We start from the raw sequence: 18852 nt of genomic DNA, 5'->3' as shown, positions 1-18852 counted from the left end.
CAGGCTCTATGAGCAGAGGGTGCGAATAGTCTATTGACAACCGTTTCTGGGAAATGACATGGAAGGCTATAGAATACACAGTTTTGGGTTACACCCATACATGATGAACTGATCTCAGCTGTCCTAACTAGGACAAGGACCTATGAGAATAAGTTGCTGTTACTACTCTATACCTTGAATGTTAGCCAATTTATGCATAATAGGTGAGATGATCTTGTATTCAAATACCAGCATCTCAAATATAATATCTTTGAGATGCCACAGAAGCATCCACGAACTCGCCTGGCTGTCTTTACTATGATGCAATTCAGACTGGTTCTCATGATGGGGTAATACCCTTGTAGCGTGAGTGAACTCAATTATGATGTTCCAGGTCAGATCATAGCCAATAGCCTGTGTCCTGAAAGAAGCACAACCTGGTTACCCCTTTGTAGTAGAGGTTTCAGGGTAGTGCAGTTCACACAGAACAGGGTCTAGCTATGTGTAAATCTTCTCTTCTATATGAAAGTGCCCTCCTGCCTGACCGTTCTTCACTGATTGTCCAACAGCACCTGCAAAAAGCACAGCAGCTGAGCAGAAACATACCAATAGGCAGGAGTCAGTGCCTTAGGTATAAATGATGAAAAGCATCTTGTTTTGATGTAACTGTGGTCAGTGAGGCATGTAGCAGCACTGTCTCAGTAACCCCAGGTTACTTACTCCTGTTGGTAGCTGGATTTTCTGCTGATCTGGGCAGAGCCTTGACATATGCTGGCCGAAGGGTAAAGTCCCATCTGGTGTGACAGTGTGGAAGGATGTTTGTCACTGAAGCCCTTGAGATTCTGACCTTGAACCAACTCCTGTAGGAGAATGCCCTTTTCATACTAATTTGTCTTTGCCTTCTCCTTGTCATTTTAATTCAGCTTTTGACATATTTAATATAAGAAATTAGAATGACTAGTTACTTTTGCTAACATTAACAAAAAAATTTTGTGATTAAACACCTAAACTATGCAAGCTTCAGGAACAGGAAAGGTTTAGAGCTGCATACTTCACGTGTGCACAAAGCACCAGGATAGAGTGACTCTTTGTGGGTGGTAAAATAAGGCTGCTGAAGAATAAATATTTTTTAAAAATGGATTGCTCACTAAGGAACTCGGTGTATCTGTATTGACTGGCTGAGGGCTGTGCAGGGGAATGCAGACTTCAGTGGGGATGCAGCCTATGACATGAGTCTCCTAGGCACAGCTGGGCAAACTTATTCAAGTTAGAACTTGTCACAACTCCTCTCTAATTGACTGATATTTATTCCAGGAAGACTGTGTTAGAAAGGAAAAGAAGGTGAACAGTGTGTGTTGTGTGGGGGTTGGAACAGGAGGGGTGCAAATAAAACAGGCAAAATCCTTGATGGCCTAATAATTAATCCAAGTGTGTTTTCACTCAGCCAGGAAAAATAATAGTGGTAGAAATTGAAATGCTAGCTGAAATAAGCATAAAATATATATCTTTAAGCTATTGTAGCATAATGTTATACCATCTTAACTGCTGGTTGAACTGAAATGGGTGGAAGGGAAGCTGCAAGTCCTGTTAAAATACAGGGTTTTTTTATTTTACAAAGGCTTTGGGATGGGGTTTTTTCTCTTTTGCTATGGCTCATCAGATGATAGAGAAGACTGACTGCCATGAGGTGCAAGGGCAAACAAGTCGTAAATAGCAAAGCCCTGCAAAATAGCCAATTCAGGGAAATATTTTGACTATTTGAATAAGCAGCTTTTTTTCTTAACCCACAGTGCATTTTGTGGGTGCTGATAGTGCATTTTGCAACTAACATCTCTGTATTTTAGGGAGCAAATCGATGTCCAAATTTCATAGGAAACAGCTGATAGCTCTGATAGCTCATAAGCTGCTGAAATTTTGGTTAAATATTTAATGTTTTACATCAATTTGCTATTGGAACTAGATCCAGTTGTGTATTTCAATTTATTTCCTGAAAATTTTGCAGAGAAACTCTCTGCATTACATTCTTGCTTATTTGTGAGACTTCTATCATTGCTGGTTTTTGTTGACCTCACTGACTTCCCTTGAAGTGTTTCCTCTTGCTTTTCAAAAGAAAGACCATCAGCGAGGAGCTGCTTCAGCCTTTCCCATGGGGAATATTTCAGAAGCGCAGCCTGAAGGGGATGCAGCACAGAACTGCTCCATTCCCGGGGGGGACTATCAACAAGAGCCTTGGGAACAAAAGCTGAGGGGGAAGTTTACCTGTAGAGCACTTGTAGGAGTTTGTGTTCACAGATACATTGATAGGTTAAGGACTAAGGGACTAATCTAATTTACTAAAATCAGGAGGTGTGGTGTAGGTAATGTCCTGCAGGCTTTACTAAAGGGTGAAGCTCAGTCCCAGCATGTCTTATAAATGGAAATCCTTTGCCTTGTTTCCTGATCTTTTAAAGGAGAAAATAATGCCAGGTAGACACATGGGGAGGGGCGAGGGTGGTGGTGGGAAGGCTGTTGATTTTATTTTAGGGTTGCTGAGAATGGGGGAGGCAGGGAGGGAAGAAATGCTGAATCTACACTTTAAGCCTTAGATGACTTGAGAGACCATTGTTCTGGGTCTTTGGGCCAGCTTACAATCAAGTGATGTAACTTGTGCAATGATTTATCCTTATACTCTGAATACACTCTGAAGAGCCAGCTGCCTCTCTGAACTTCCATGCCAGTCTCTTTTTTTCCATCTGTTGCAAGAGGAGGGCTTGCTGTCTGGAGCAGAGTCTGCTGCAGCCTGACCTCGGTGCTTCTTTTTGAGACATTCCTGGAGCTGGCTGGCATTGGCTCCACCAGACAGGGAAAGCTTCTAGCAGCTTCTAATAGAAGGCAACTCTGTAGCCCCACCACCACCGCTACAAAAACGTAGCCACAAAAAACCACCACACTAATGAATTTAGTCTCACCTGTAGAAAATAAAACAGTCTAACACTGACCAAAAAACACTTTACAAGGAACAAAATACATCAATAAACTCATCTAGTGCACTAGGAGATGAAGCAACAAATATTACAGTGCTGCACTCTTTTCAGGACATTAAGTTCAGCAAAGGAAGACTGTGCACACTGGACAGAAGCTTTTTATGTTGCCAAGTAGTTTTCCTGCATCTGCAGTCCCCCCTCCAAGTTCTGAGACAGAACTGAAGCACATCCTGTTAATTCCCCTGAAGCTATCATTCAGTGAACTTTTTATAGCTGTAAAACCTGAGCTGCATGATGATAAGCAAGCACAATCAAAGCAAGTCATAACCTGCTACTTTGAACATGCAGACAGGGGCTATAGGGGAGCAAGAAGGGAGAAGAGAGAAATTTTGGTTTTGTGCCATAAGGATCTATTTTGACTTCTGGAATATTTGCTGGGTTTTGAGAAGTACTGGATTTTTACCACATGCTTTAATGAGTTTTTCTCCTGTGTGAAATAATGCTGGGGAGTGGTTTTCTCTTGTGTCCATGAAGATTTGAATGATGTTATTTGTCTTGTACCTAAAGAGAGTGGTTCTCAGGGTTTTGTTTGTTTATTTTCCCTCGATCCTGGGATAGGATAGGACAGAAGATTTAAGACAAAAAAAGACTGTGGTCAGTGCTATGTGATCTCTTAGTTCAGAGATGCTCATGGACAAGGGAGTATTCAAGACCAGGCTGGATGGGGCTATGAGCAACCTGATCTGCTGAAAGGTGTCCCTGCCCACAGCAGGGACATTGGAGCCAGATGATAACAGTCCCTTCCAACCCAGGCCATTTTATGTCTCTATGTTCAGAGAAGAACATCCATGTTCTCTAGCTATGTCTTGATCCCATACCTTCAAAGGGTAAAGTTCAGCTCACTACTGGCCCCTCAATGCCCATGCCTAAGGACAAAAAATGGGCGAGCTCCATCTTGCTGTGGGAAGTGTGCTTCTGCATATGCCTTGAATATGGTGAGGTATGAACAAGGATGGGCAGCGTTCCATGGTGCCCACGGAATGAGAGGCCACTCTCCTTTGTGTCCTTACTGCTGCAGCAGTGATATACTTGTGGTATGTTGAGTACTAGCTGTCATGGCATTGCACACAGTTGTCTTACCTGCAACGAGCTGCAGCGCTGTGAAGAACACAGAAACAGTTAAAATGTCAAATTGTAAGACAAAATTGCTGTTTAACATTCTCACCAACACTACATTTATTTATCTTGAAAACTGGGAAACTTGGTAGATATTTCAAGCTCTCTCAGTAAGCCTTTCCTGGTTCAATGCTATTTTTACCGAAGATATCACCAGCCCATTTTGCAAGTGAAGCTTCCAGTAGTTGTGCTACATGAAACCAGGCAGAGCTTGAATGACAAGTCTTCAATACTGCATGGGCTCATTAAAGAGATTTGTATTCCACAGTGAGCTGAGGGAGAGGTAGTGACCTGGGAGACTCTGAGCAGGCACAAAACCACAGAAACAGCAGCAGAAATGACAGCAGATGGCAGGGTCAGCTCATTAACTGCATTTATCTAATGGAAAAGTTCCCATATATTGTCAAATAACAATAAAAAAATCATCTGTCAGAAATTCCACCTGGTCATAATTGATCATCATTTATAAATCTGTTCCAGAACAAGCTGCCAAAATCTCAACTATGATCACATAACTCAAACTAATTAGCAAACAACAATCACTGAGGTGAGTTGCTTTGGCTAGGTGACAAAAGGAACCAAAACTGGGGCTGCTGTTGGCAGAATGGAAAGCTGTTTTGTGAAGGTATGCTGGGCTGACAAAACATCTGGCTAGTTTGCTGTTTTGGTCTTTCTCTGATAATCTGTGTTTTGTGAAACACAGGGTTGTAACACTTTGATCTGGAAACACTGATTATATATAGAAAACTAAATACTGCAGCTACATTAACCTGAATTTGCCCTGAAAACTATAGGTTTATCCCTGATTTCTACCTTGGTCTCTAAAGAAAAAGGCAACAGACAGGAGTCTACCTGTTATAGAAAAGAGACTTCACTTAAACCATATTATTAATTTATTGACATAATACTGACAAGTGTCAAACCATAAATTAACCTTTCATGAAATTATCCATGCTGTACTCCTGAAAGAACACCACACTCCCCAGCAAGCTAGTTTTGCCTGCCTCCCTAGCTTTATTTTGAGGGGCTAGTTTAGAACTGGTGCTCTGAAATGTGTGCAAGTGCTTGCAGTGAGGCAGGATCTTAGAGGCAAGAAAGCATTGTGCCATGCAGTCCTTGTATAACATATTTAGCAGCACTAAAAGTAAATTACTTAATAATGACAGAGAATTACAGTTTTTTAATCTCACTGCTGAATCCTCAGCTTGGCTGTAGTGCAGTCAGCAGCACTTCACAAAGGTATTGCTGCAGTTGGTTTTATTTTTATCTGGAGCAGACAAATTGCTGTGGCTTCTCCTCAGGTCTTCTGTAGCTGTCTTATGCGCCCTGCCTGGAGAGCAACACATTGACAAGGTCATACAGCAGTCAAGGGAAGACTTGCACTCTGCCTTACCTGCTTTGCCTGCATTTCAGTGAGTGCCTATTAAATGATGCTTCTGCACAGCACAGTCAGAATAGCGCAATGCAAGCAAAAGAACAGGTTCCCGTCCTTAAGCATATTTCCAGTGGGAAATCATCGCATAGTAAGAGTCAGAAAATAGGTAAATAGACAAAATATCAGAAATACTGACTCCACAGCAGAGGCTGCTCTTGGGCAATCGGGTTATTAAGTTGAGTACATTGCTGTATGAGTTCTCAGCACCCGAAGAAAAATACTGAAGGTAATGTTCAGGTCAAAAAGATATTGAGTTCTTCAAAAGGGATATGTTTTTGCACAAACAGGTTGTGAAGAGACTCTAGTTTCTGATTTTTTCTAAATATGTTTGGAATAAATAGCAGAGACTACTGGTAGATAATGAAGGTCTTAAGAGAATGTGTCAAAAAATAGTTTATTATTATTATTATTTTAATGACCTTATAAAATTTTTTAAGCAAAAATAAATTAAAAATTTTGTTTTCCATTGCTAATGTTCTCACTTTTTGGTTTGATTTGTCTCTTCAGACTAAAGACTCTTTTAAATTTAGTGGTTTATTAAGCAGAGGGGTTTTTGGTAGGCTTATATATTATGCAATTGGGAGTAGCCACTTAGTCCTTTGTATAATTAGAATTTTTTATAGAATGGGAACAAAAGTATTTAAACTTCAAGACTGGCTCACTAAAATATTTTTGCTTTAGGCAGATTGCAACCAACATAATTTTATTTAAGTTCCTTCCTCTAAAATTACTGTATCTAACAGGAGTATGAAAAATATATACGATCAGGTACATACTTGGGGTGAAAGTGGAAGCTCTTTAAACCATTTAAAATCAGATAGTTCAGAGGCAATCACCTTCAACAGACTAATCTTGAAGTGCTCTGATGTGGTGGAAGAATTGAAGCATAACATTGCAATTACTACGTAGTTGTGTTTTATTTCTGTAATGTGTTTTGAAATCAAGTGATGCTACACATGAGAATTTAAAAAAAAACTTGTTGATATACAACATACAATTAATAAAAAATGCAAAATAAAAGAATTCATACTCTTTCTAAGCTGTCAGAAATAAATGAGAGCAGTGTGGCATGTTACAATTTGCAAATTTCTCATGTGTGTTTGGACAAAACCCCTCAAGTGTAAAACTTGAAGTAAATTGATAAGTCTAAAAGCACAGTTAGTCTACTAAATCTTTCAGATTCAATAATTACCAGTTAAGTGTTAAACACAACATTACTGGAAAAACATTTTTCATGACACTGAATGATTATCAGAGTAGCTTTGTGAAAACAGAAGTTTGGATTACCATGTCATCTGGATGCTGTTCCACAGATTTCAGAGTACTTAATCTCAATTTGCAAGAGACAAATAAATAAGGAAAATAGTTTTCCCTTTACCTCTTCAGTCCTAAATTCAAAAAACTCCTTACATTCCCACGCTGATTTCAAACCAAACTATGAATACAGAATAAAAAAGTCAACCCCAAAAAGCACACCCTCTTAACTTCAAACCTATGTACTCTGATCCCTAAACAAAGAGAAAACCCCAACATTTTAAAATTATTACCTTTAATTTGTATTTTGTCCTCACACACACAGAATTTGCCCTAGCAGAGCTGATGGCTTGTATCTCAGAGAGTCCCCCGACCAAAGCTGTAGTGAAGCTCAATGCATATGACTTACAGTGTTACCCAGAAAATAGAGAGTTTTATTCTGGTAGTTGATCTTAGTTCATGCTATAATCTCTGTGCGTCACATGAAAATGTGCTTTATATGTGATACAAAACAAGTGGATGTTTTTGCCTCACTTTCCAACCAAGACATATAAAGATGCTTTCCCATTATCATGACATGACATGACATGACATGACTAACTGCACAAAATATTCAAGGTACTTTGACAAATCCTTACTAGTATTTATGGAAGATATGGTTTTCTAGGCTTTTGACTTTTCAATGTTTGCAAATTAGTTTAACTAAGCCACAAGTCATGCAGTATTCTTTTTTAAGAAAAAATGTTTTACTGTATGTTAAAAGCTTGAAAGTTCACATTTAATGTTTCAGAAGTTGGTATTTTCCCTTTCTTCTTAAAACCTAGGTGTCAGGCACCCGGAAAATATGTAAAATGATGAATTCCTTATGCAAACTACCTTTTTCTTTTTAGGAGAAATAGTTCAGCTATGGTTTAGTTCCAAAACTGAGGTCAGTCATCTCGATTTGATTTTAAAAAAGAGGTCTGACAAGCAGATTCAGTAGAGTTACTTGGATTTACAGCATTTTAACTCCCAACGGAACAGTTTAACCTGGAGAGAGCTGTTGAGTTTACCTGAATACACACACTATATTGAATGCTATACATTTGAAGGGATACATGTATTCAACTGGCACCTGGCAGTCATCCAAAGGGACAAAAGGACAAGGCCTGACCTCACTCGCTCTTCTTTGTTGATACTTAAAAGTCTGTATGAGTGCGTATCTTTGCATTTAGCATTCTCTAGGTTTGCAGACTGCCATGACCAAGGCAAGTCGGTTTCATCACTGTGCTGGGTAGCTTGGTGTTTAGCTCAAGTGCAAGTCTGCAGTGATCGACCTGGTATTTCCCATAGCCTTTTCTCCTAGAACAGAGACGCCAACCCAATGTGATCAGAAGAGCCAGTACCTCTTCTTTCACCCTATCATCCCATGTGTGGTAGTTTGGTCTGGGCCTTCCTTGGTGACCAGTTTGTAGCCAAGTAAGGGCCCAGATTTACCCAGTATTCCCTACAATTTTTACGTAAGCCAGGCTATAAGAAGAAAGGAGGAGAGGCCTTCGCTCTCTTTCCTTCCAGCAGCTTTGGAGGTGCAGGTTCCCTGCTGTTGAGTCTGCCGTGTTGGGGAGCGAGGCCTGGTTGGGCCTTGTCGACCTTGGGAGACGGAGGTTGCCGGCGATCGTTCCAGAGCGACTCTTGGTTGTCCCCCAAGGAGAGTAGTGAGATATTTCTTTGCTAACTTTTTTTTAGTTGCTAGATATTGGACTACTAATCGGGATATATATATATATTTTATTTTGGTTTTGTTCCTTTTTTCCCTTCCCCCTTCCCTTTCCCTTGTGAAATTGTATATAACTGTAATATCAGTGTAAATATATTTATATTATATTTATATATATTGCTTTAGCTGTCTCTCTCTCGTTTCGGTTTTCTTGGTTGATTTTTTTTTCTCCCTCTTCTCCCTGAGGTTTGGGGAGGGGGGGGAACGGGGGACGACACGGGACTTCTTGTGGTAAGTTTTGGAGACTTGGCAGGGAGCCAGCTTCAAACCATATCACCATGTTAAAACACTCTGTTGGTACATGGCTGATCCATATGCAGTTTCCAGGTAAATCTTTGACCGCTGTTGAGACTGTCACAATGTGGTTATGGTTGTGGAGACCATATCACAACTTGGGGCAAACCTGCAGTAGTTAGTAGTCCCTTTCCCAAATTTTGTTAAATATGTACAATTAATTATGTCGAGATTAGTATGCATGTATTATTGTTATATGTAATATACTTTAAATGTGGTAAATATTAGTTGGTGAGCCTGGGAACAGATTCCCCAATAAAACCAATATGAATGTCAAACCCATTAGAATGAAGAGGTACATTCATTCTTCCTTGTCACGTCTTGTTCTGTCACAGTTGTTGTACGTGTGGCTTCCTGGTTGCTTTCCATTGGAAAATAGTTTGCAGCATTCTGTCCTCTACAGCTTCCCCAGCATACAAAAATGCTCTCCTTAACAGGCTACCAGTACAGGGTAAAGCGCTCCTGGTAAAGTTATCCTGGTTTGGGTGACATAATCAGCAATTTGCTGTATTGTCACACACAGTGTGACTCCGTTCATGTGTTTCTGAGGGGAACAGGAAACCATGACTCCATACCTGCCTCCAGTCTGCCTAAGCTAATTTGATTTTTCATTTAATAGTCACCTGCTGAAGCAGAGTCAGAGAGCAGATCTCACAACTTGTTTAGCTCCCTGGGTGAACATTTCAGTGAATAAGACATTGACTATGTCATCGTCAGCAGCAAAGTACCACAGCACACAGCTTGTTAAAAGAGCTAATCCAGATGCCTGTCCTCAGTACAGGGTTTGCCACTTCCAGCCGAGTGCACTGAGGTACACAAGCCTTAGAAATGGTGCAGCTCCAACCATAGCTGTCCCTGCAGATTTAGTATTACCTAAGGAAATACCACTCTCAGGTAGCTGAGAGTGGCTGCCCTGAGGACTAGCTGCCCCTGGGTACTTCCATCAGGGCAATGCATTCCTGAGAGTGAAAAAGAGACAGAGAAAGGCAGAAACATGAAGGCTAGATACTTATAGTTGGTACTAGAGCTAGCCCTAAGTATATAAACCCAGAGTATATCACAACATTTGTTTCCCTGCAAGGGATATATATTCTTTTATTGACTAGTTTGCCAAAGAATTCATCTGGCTATAACAGAACACATTTTTACGGTTTTCTAAGGTGCTTAGCAGCAGACATTATATTCAGATGAAAATATTTTGATTCTGAAGTTCCAAATTATTTATTGCTAAGCCTTAAAAGTTTAATTGTGTATGAATTTTCATGGAGGTCTGAGAAGAGCTTTGCAAAAGAAAGTGAGCCCTGTAACCTTACCTGTCAACATACAAAAATAAGCAAATTAACAACATGATTGTTTTTAAGTGGATGTATCATCCATTTTAATGAGAGACCCAAAAACTTGCACTGTAATGCCTTCATTTGTCTAGGCAAGAGGATATATATACACACATAACTGAAGTCTGGGAAAAGTTTTAAAATAATTTCCATTGCTTTCTCTGATTTCTACCATTAAATTTCATATTTTTAGCTCCTGATAAGGCTTTTTGTTGGTAAGGTTTTCTGTGGCTCATGCAGGAATGTCAAGATTAAAACTTGAAAAAATGAGTTTATAAAATGTTTAAAAATTATCAAATATGAAATGAGAAAGAGACCATTTCTCATTATTGGAAGAAAAATCTTCCATGAGGTGTTAAGTAAGTGGCTTCAAGGTCAAGTGATGGCAACTGAAATGCAGTATAGTTAAAAATGGCTACATTAGATTTGACTAATTTATGTGTACCTGTAATGTACAGCGCGTTTTAATGGTGTGACCAGCAGACAGAGAATGACAAGTGAGCCAAAGCCTTAACTCCATCATGACTCCTTTGCCTGTAGCTTCCCTCTGGCATTAGTAGGGCTGGCACAAAGGAGTTTGTCTGTCCAGAGTACACAACCTCAGCAGAATGGATGGCTCAGAATGTGTTGGGTGGACAAAAGTGGTCAGACAGATGATTGGCCAGTTAACTTACCCATAAATTTTACTTCTATGTAGATGTTTATGTGTGTGTGTGTGTGTGTGTGTGTAAAGATAATGATGGCAAGAAGAGATCCAAATCCACTCAGCCACATAACCATTGTTATCTCAGGTATCTAAACTCATTAACCTTCTGACTGAGTGTTTTACAAAAGCCATCCCTAATGACTCAAAATTTCTAACCAAAGAATGTGGATGTGCCTCAGAAGTATCAGATTAAGCTATACAGTTGAGAATTGCCTCCTACAAAGTAACGCAGCTTGAACTTTACAGGAGCGGGTAGTTCAGTACCTAAATGGTATGCCGACCTGCTCAGGTTTTGGAAATAATTAGTTTTGTTTGAAGCCCTTGATGTCTACCAGGAAATTTTAGAATATACATTGAGCACTCTGAATGAGCTGTAGAAATTACAGGAGTGAGTTACCATTTTCTTTTCCATCTCAGCAATAGCAGTCAGTGTCTCTCTTATAGAGTCAGAGAGAACATTCAATCTGGGATTTATGAATCAACCCTAGGAACTCTAGAGCTCCAGAAAGAAACCAAAAGGTGAGCAGGAAACTGGGATCAAAATCTCCTTCCCCACACACTTTATGGTACTTGCTTCTAACCACATGGTGCTTGTACACTAAATGCTGCTATTTTAAAACAAGCTAGATTTGAGAATACTGATCTTTTGGGATAAGATTATCATGCTCTGATATTCATATCAGATTTAAAAGCCTCCTCTCTGTTCTAAATCTGCCCTGATTTTGGTATGTGTAACTGTAGCTGTATGCTTGCAAGAAAGGAGGATTTCACAAAGAACTTGCAGGTCAAATGAGGAATTATCCACAAGGTTATATAACAGCTGAGCAGTAGGGTTGGGACCATAACTCTGGATTTAAGTGTCTCAATTCTGCATCTGATGCCTAATCATTTATTGTCTCTAATTTCATGTGTTTGGAAGGAATTTTTCCCATGGGAGCTTTCAAAATGCAGCTCTAAAAGACTGCAGCTAATTGTTCTTTGAAGCTTTTGGATTCAGAAGGTGCTGATGTAATTTAGAAAACATTTTAACTCAGCCTAGGCTATACAATTAAAAGTAAAAATTGATTCAGAAACACAATGTGCTCAGAACATGGTGACCTGTAATAAGGTCCCCAAAATACGTACTAAATAAAGGCAAATGGAGATGCCAATTGCTCCTTGCAGTGACACCCACTGTTCCCCTGTAACATTGTGTCACATACTTGTTTAAAATATATTAGTAAATAATGTAGTATGCTTTCTAAAGTGACAATAGATGGGGAAAAATGAACAAAGTTATGTGTAGCATTAGTAAAGAAAAGCTTTTAAGAACGATTTGATGCTGCCACTAGCTGCAGACTAGCAACTAATTATACCTGCCCCTCTGGCCTCCTTTACTCGCAGGGAGATTCTGATTGCTCGGCGCTGTGCTGCTGTCACTGTCCACAGCCAGCACTGCTGTTGCTCCTGAGAAAACAATGATATCACATACGCCACTGCTGACTGAGGAGGGGGTTGTGTGAATTGGAAACAAAAGAGACAGAAACTGTTGCCATACACTTCAAAGTGCTGCACTTGGGGTACATGTCCATTCAGTAATTGCACAGGAATTCAGTCACAGCAGGATTTTGTAATTACACAGCTTAATTGTCCCTGCCTATTATAAAGGGATCTTTGTTTTTGCCATTTGTCTTTCATGTTCCCCCACACTTTCGATTATATTTCTGCTTGCTTGTCCCCTGCTTGTCCCTTACCAATTTCTCCAGAACTACTATTTGCCATTTCAATACACTTCACCATGCATGCCTAGGTTTAATTTCCTCATGCCTCTGCTGTTTTAGTGTTTCTATCCCTGTAGCTCTCAGCCTGCTCCCCTACTTCTTTTTCAGCTCCCATTCTCTCACTGAAAACCTCTCATGCTGATTTTACTTAATGCAGTATAATTAAGGGTAGGGCTTTTCAGAGGGAAAAATGTCACTTCTCACAGACTAAAATGGAAAATTTGGCAGATGATATCAAATCTCGTAAAAAGACTTTAAGATCCTTGTGAGGTAATGAGGTTAGTTTATTTGTTGGTTTGGACCTTTTCCGTGTTTGTTTGAGGACCATTCGGAAGGCCAGCATCACCTACAGATTTGTCTTAAAAAGAAACCCCAAAAAACCAAAAAAGCTGCAGAGACAGAAGACCAGCAATTAGGGAAAAATTGGCTTTGGCTTGCTCAGTATGGTTACTTAAAAATCTGCATTTTGTAACTATTTGTATGCAGTGTAAATAATAAAACTATTTCCTTTTTTTTTTTTTTTTTGTGGTGGCTGCCTTTCTAGTGCATCCTTGAGGCTATTTCAAAATTGGTTCCACAAGAGATGTGGCAGCACTGACCTACGAGGGAGGGAGAAGAATGCAACTCTGCCTGTGTGCATGCACATTGTATCACATCCATCTCTCTCGTTGAGAAGACATGTTCATGCAGCACAGAGCTAACAATGGGGCAACCCTTATTCTGAACCCATCAATACTATGTGGGGTAAAGAAACTACCTGCTTACCACAGAAGGTAAACATCAGCAGGCTGAAACTAAGTAAACAGGTACTCTGAAACCGTGGTTGGCACTCTTAGTGTGACCTCTCATCAGCCATGAACCACCCACAGTGATCAGCAAGACTCAGAGTGCTGACTACTCTGCTTACACTGCTAAGCTAGATGAGCATGCTGTATCATCTTGACTACTGCTATTTTTTTTGCATGAACTATCTAGTTTGTAGTCTTCCATGAATGTTACAGCAACTGCAGAAGCTGCTTTATTTTTAAGCAGTTCTGCTGCACATCTCTATAGACCTGGAATGGTCACCTTCCACTGGCAGGTCTGTACCTATACCTTTCCATCACTACTGCAAGTGCCAACTTCTGCCACCAGCCATTAAGCCACTCTTAAGGGCTACGAGGAGGATCTTGGGTCTGAATGTAAAGAAGGCAGTGGGGTATAACGAGATCTAGGGGAACTATGTTGCAGATATCAGAGGGCACTGAGGCTAGGCTTCATGCCTGAAAACACTGCATCCCCCATGTAGTGTGGACATGGGCAATGTCCCAGGACCATACTGTGTGAGCACAAACAGGGCATTCAATCCTGCACTCCCCTCACTGGGGGCTGCCGGTGGATGACTGTGGTGGTCAAGCCCAGCTGGCTGGCTGATGAACACCAAGCTACTTTCTCATTCTCTCTCATCCAGCTATAGTGGCAGGGTTCATACAGCCAGTGTGACTGGACACTGACATTCTTCTAGAACAATATAAAAATATGACAGGAAGGATTTGTCTGGTTTGTTTGGCTGTGTTTTTTTCATTGCAAATCAGAATCTAACATTTGAGGTACCAACACTGCAGATTACGAAGGATTTGTGGCACTGCAATTTCCAATCAGGTCAGCTGTCCCGAGTCAGAAGCACCACCAGAATCCACTTCATGGCAGTCAAAAAGTGTGGTGTGGTAATGTGGAGGCAATATGGATGCAAATAGTGATGCAAACCAAATTGCTTTACTAACTGTAAGTCTCCAAGTCTCAGAGCTATGAGCTCACCAAGAGAATTCTTAAATACTTTAAATATATACAAGGCTCCAAAAATGCACCTGCTGAATTATTAGAAGAGCCCTCTGTTCTTTTAACACCTTAAGAGAAAGTGCAAAGGAGAAACACCATAAATGTTTTCTCAGGAGGTACTTTACCGGTAAACTTTAGGAAATAAGAGATCTTGGCAAAAGTTTAAAGGGTAACCTACAACCAAAATAAAGCATTCCACAAAGCACAGACTTAGCACATGCTAACTCATACAGCATAGCAAAATCCAACCCACCTTGGTCCCGAGTTACCCAAAATATTAAGAAAGGAGATTAAGAGAAGAAGAAGGACTAAAAAAAGAGAGAAGAAAAAGGGAAAATTATGTAAGTACCACAAGAATCCTGTGCAAGTCCACCTTCCCCATCCCCTGGTGGTAGGGCTCAGATGAAGAGGGATGGCACATGTTCCTGTTTTTATCTGCTCCGATGCCCGTGGCAGCCCCTCCCATGTGGGACTCCCGGCCCACTGGGCACTCCGAGGCTCTGGGTGGGGTGAGAAGTGGTGCTCCCACTGTGCCAGCCCATCAGAGGTTAGGTCAGGGCCTCCGGAGTGTGGTATGGGCTGTGCTCCCAGGCTGCCTTTGACCAACAGCTGCTCCAGGACTGCCCCAGGACACTTGCAGGGGCTGCCATGTGGGACAAGGCATTACCCCCCCCTCTGTGGAATTCCACCTTTCCCCCCACACATACACCCCTGAGATGGTCCGACCCAATAATTAATATAATCAGTGTCTCACACTAACCCACAGAGAACAATTCTTGCTAGGACCAGTAAAAGCAAAGAATATACATGCATAAGAAGATGGATATTCAGGGTGCAAGCTATTTATTATGCTTGCTAGAAACAATGCTAACATAAAGATGGCTACAAACACTCCAGGTTAGACATCTTTGACAAGAGTAAACACTCAGTGTTGGCCTTTGTGAGACCCTTGTGAGACCCCAGTGATTAAACTGTCTTTAAATGTCGACCTCCCTACTTCTTGGTTGAGGGGTGGGTTGCCCCATACAATTATTATTCTCTCTGGTTAAAAGTAAATAGGTGGGGGAGGACTAAGTAATGAACAACAGACAGTTCCTGAACTATCTTGGTCTTCAAAACCAGCAAATTATTAGGCAACAAGCAGAGAGTGGTCAGATGCACTGCTGCAGTTAGAAAAAAGCACTTCCTTAATCTGGCTATTTGTGTTAGGGACAGCAGTGCTGCCTGTGTTGGTGTCGCATTTTTTTTTGGTTTTGATTAAGCTTTTGTGTTTAACGGAATTAGAGGAATTGCAAATGGCTTCACAAACCACTTCTTAATCTGATGAAACAAAGAAGGAATAATACAAAAGGTAAAAAACGCCTCCACATCCTGGTGTCATCAGAGTATTGTGGGAAACCTGTAAATAAAGAAAACAAATCAGTGCCCCGTTCACACTTCATCAACTGCCTAACAACTTGCAAACAGTTAATTGCACACCTTTAAAATGCATGTAGAGGAGAAATGATTTAGAAATAAACTTCTGTAATGAGAAAGGACAGCACAGAAATACTGACTCCACACAGGTAAATTCACACCTTTAAATTCAGTACATACAGTACTGAAAGAATGTACTGTATGTAATAGCAAAGTAACTGTTGGCTGTTAATCTACAGTGATTGCTCTACATTTGATTTTTGCTATTTCTAAAACATTGGTCCTCACTTAAAAGGAAAATAAGGATTTACACATTACACATAAGAATTGAATGCTAAATTGACTAAACATAATGAAGACTATCAAGTGATAAGTAATATTAGGCTGAGTTACTTTCACGTTTCCAAATATTTAGGACCTGTGTTAGCCCAGTAGTTCAGGCTCAGTAAATATATTATTGCTATGGCTAGCAGCAGAACATTAGATTCACACTGATTTTTCAAATCCTCAGGACTCATCAGGCTCTGCTGAGCTCGCTTTAGTATGCCTGCAACTCTGTTTTACCTTGTTTGCCTATAACAACAATCATTTAATGATCAGAATGTACTTCTCTAATATGCTGATTTCCATGTTGTGACCAGTGCTAGAACATGAGGACATGAGCAAATGGAATAAAGCTGCATCAGGGGAAGTTCAGATTAGACATCCAGAAAAGGTTCTTCACTGAAAGTGTGTATTGTCAGTCACTGGCACAGGCTCCCCAGAGAAGTGGAGCACCAAGCTTGTCAGTGTTCAAGAGGCACGTGGACAACACTCTTAGTCATATGCTTTAGTTTAGATAGTCCTGTGAGGAGCAAGGAGTTTGACTCAAAGATCTTTATGAGACCCTTTCAACTTGAGATATTCAATAATTCTATGATTCTATGTTTTACTTTTGTGTAATTTTTTATAATTGTGTGATACTATTATAATACATGGTAATAAACAGTTACTTGTTAGAATGAAATGTTTATGCCCTTACCATGATAATGCAATGCAGGGGCTTACAGTCATGGAATAACAGGAGTGACACCGTAAAATGACACTGTAAGATGACACTGAAAACTTCAGGGCTGTAAACAAGACACCATCAGCCAGTTAAAAATACACTGACCTGGGAGGTGGGAAAAGCCAGTTGCAGGGGTAACAAAGAGAACAAACAACTCCCACCACACTGAACCAAACCATCTTAACACCTATGGAAATAACCAAAGGTGAGTATAACATCGGCAATAGAGGTGGATGTCAAGAATTTTTGTAAGAATTTTAAGTCTATTGCTATAGAGATTTGTTTTCCCTATGTAATAGCTCTGTTTTCTTTTTCTGTAATTATTAGATCTGGACTGATAAATCTTTCACTAGCTTGTCAAGAATTTACCTACTTCGACAACAGACTCTTGACTTCACAAATTATGTTTGTTTCCTTCTTTCCTATGCAAGCATTTAAGGGTAATAACTGTTCCTCAAGGAAAGCCAACACAATTAAGTTGACTACCATAAGTTATTTATTTCTACCCTTCAAAGATTATGACAGTTTAACAGACCAGTGACAGGACTTCAGGAATCTTTTGGTGTTTCCGTTCTTCTCTTTTTTCCCAATGGAGAGGTCACTACAGAGTTTTATGCTCTGCTGCCTGCCTGACCAACTGGAAGCAAAATCTACTTTATTCTGACCAGGCTGAGTGTCAGTATGTGTGAGGTATAACATAAATAGTATGTGATCGTCAAAAGAGTGACAACACAAAGGAACAGAAATGTTTGTCCAGATATCTTTATATGGTAACTTCTATACAGAGTCATAATCAACCCAACCCAATCTTCTCTGTGTAAGTGAAGAGCACTGAACTACTAGTAAGTGTACAGGTATTAACATCAGTCAGGGAATTTTGGTTGCTACTCCCACCAGCATTTCACAGAATTTGGTACCAGCCTTCAGCCAGGTCCCTGGGAACTCTGGCACAGGCAGGGTGGGATGCTTCTCATCCTATGGCAAGCGTCCTATATACTTGAGTGAGTCATCAAGATGCATGCATTAGCAAGTGAGGAGAAACAGGTTCTTTTAAAATGTGATTTGTCTTTTTTTTTTTTTCAACATACACCTGTGAATGAGATTAATCCTGTCCTGTGTCACCTCCTTGACATAAAGGAAATTTAGACAAAGAGTTCATATGTAGATAGCTGCATTATATATATAGGTAGATAACTCCCACTGAAAATAAACTCCCTTTTGAATAAAATCCACAAAAATGAGTGTGTGACTCTTTATCAAAAACCATTATCAGAGCCCAGAATCTAGCAGGAATTAGGTCCCTAGTCATGTAATGAAATGGAGATGTATAATAATTAATACTGAAGATGCCACGATCATATTTTTCCTAGTACAATATCAGGTTTAAGATTTATTGCCCTCTTTTGTGCCACGCCATTGATTTCTGCACTTGGGCCAGGAGTTCTTCAAGCCACAGCTGGACAATATGAAGCATTGATCTGCAATATCCATTTAAGCAATCAGGCTTTTTGATCCTGTGCCCTTTTTTCACTGCACCTTTTCTATGCTCTCAGGTTGTTGGATCCAGCTCAATATTTTCCTCCAAAGCACACCTCCTCAGAATAGTACACTCAACACCACTCAAACATTCATTTCTCTACTACACGGAGGAAGATAAACATGCCTTAAATACTCTACAGATAGTTGTATTCCCAAATACGTGGTACTTGATCTTAAAGCAGGTCTTAGGTATCTCTTAGAGATTTTCCATGCTCTTAAAATGCAAAATGAAATTAAGCTGGAGGAAGCTGAACTAAATGTGTTTTTAGCATAAAGCTTGCTGCAGTCTGTTAAGAGCCTTTTAAATGGATCCTGTAGTGAAAAAGGCTTATGGGTTGCCAAGAAAGCTTTAATGGTACTCTCAACGGAAAAGT

Source organism: Manacus vitellinus, unplaced genomic scaffold (assembly GCF_001715985.3).
Source record: "Manacus vitellinus isolate BGI_N305 unplaced genomic scaffold, ASM171598v3 scaffold_5_pilon, whole genome shotgun sequence".
Taxonomy (NCBI): Eukaryota; Metazoa; Chordata; class Aves; order Passeriformes; family Pipridae; genus Manacus; species Manacus vitellinus.
This window is presented reverse-complemented; position numbering follows the sequence as displayed.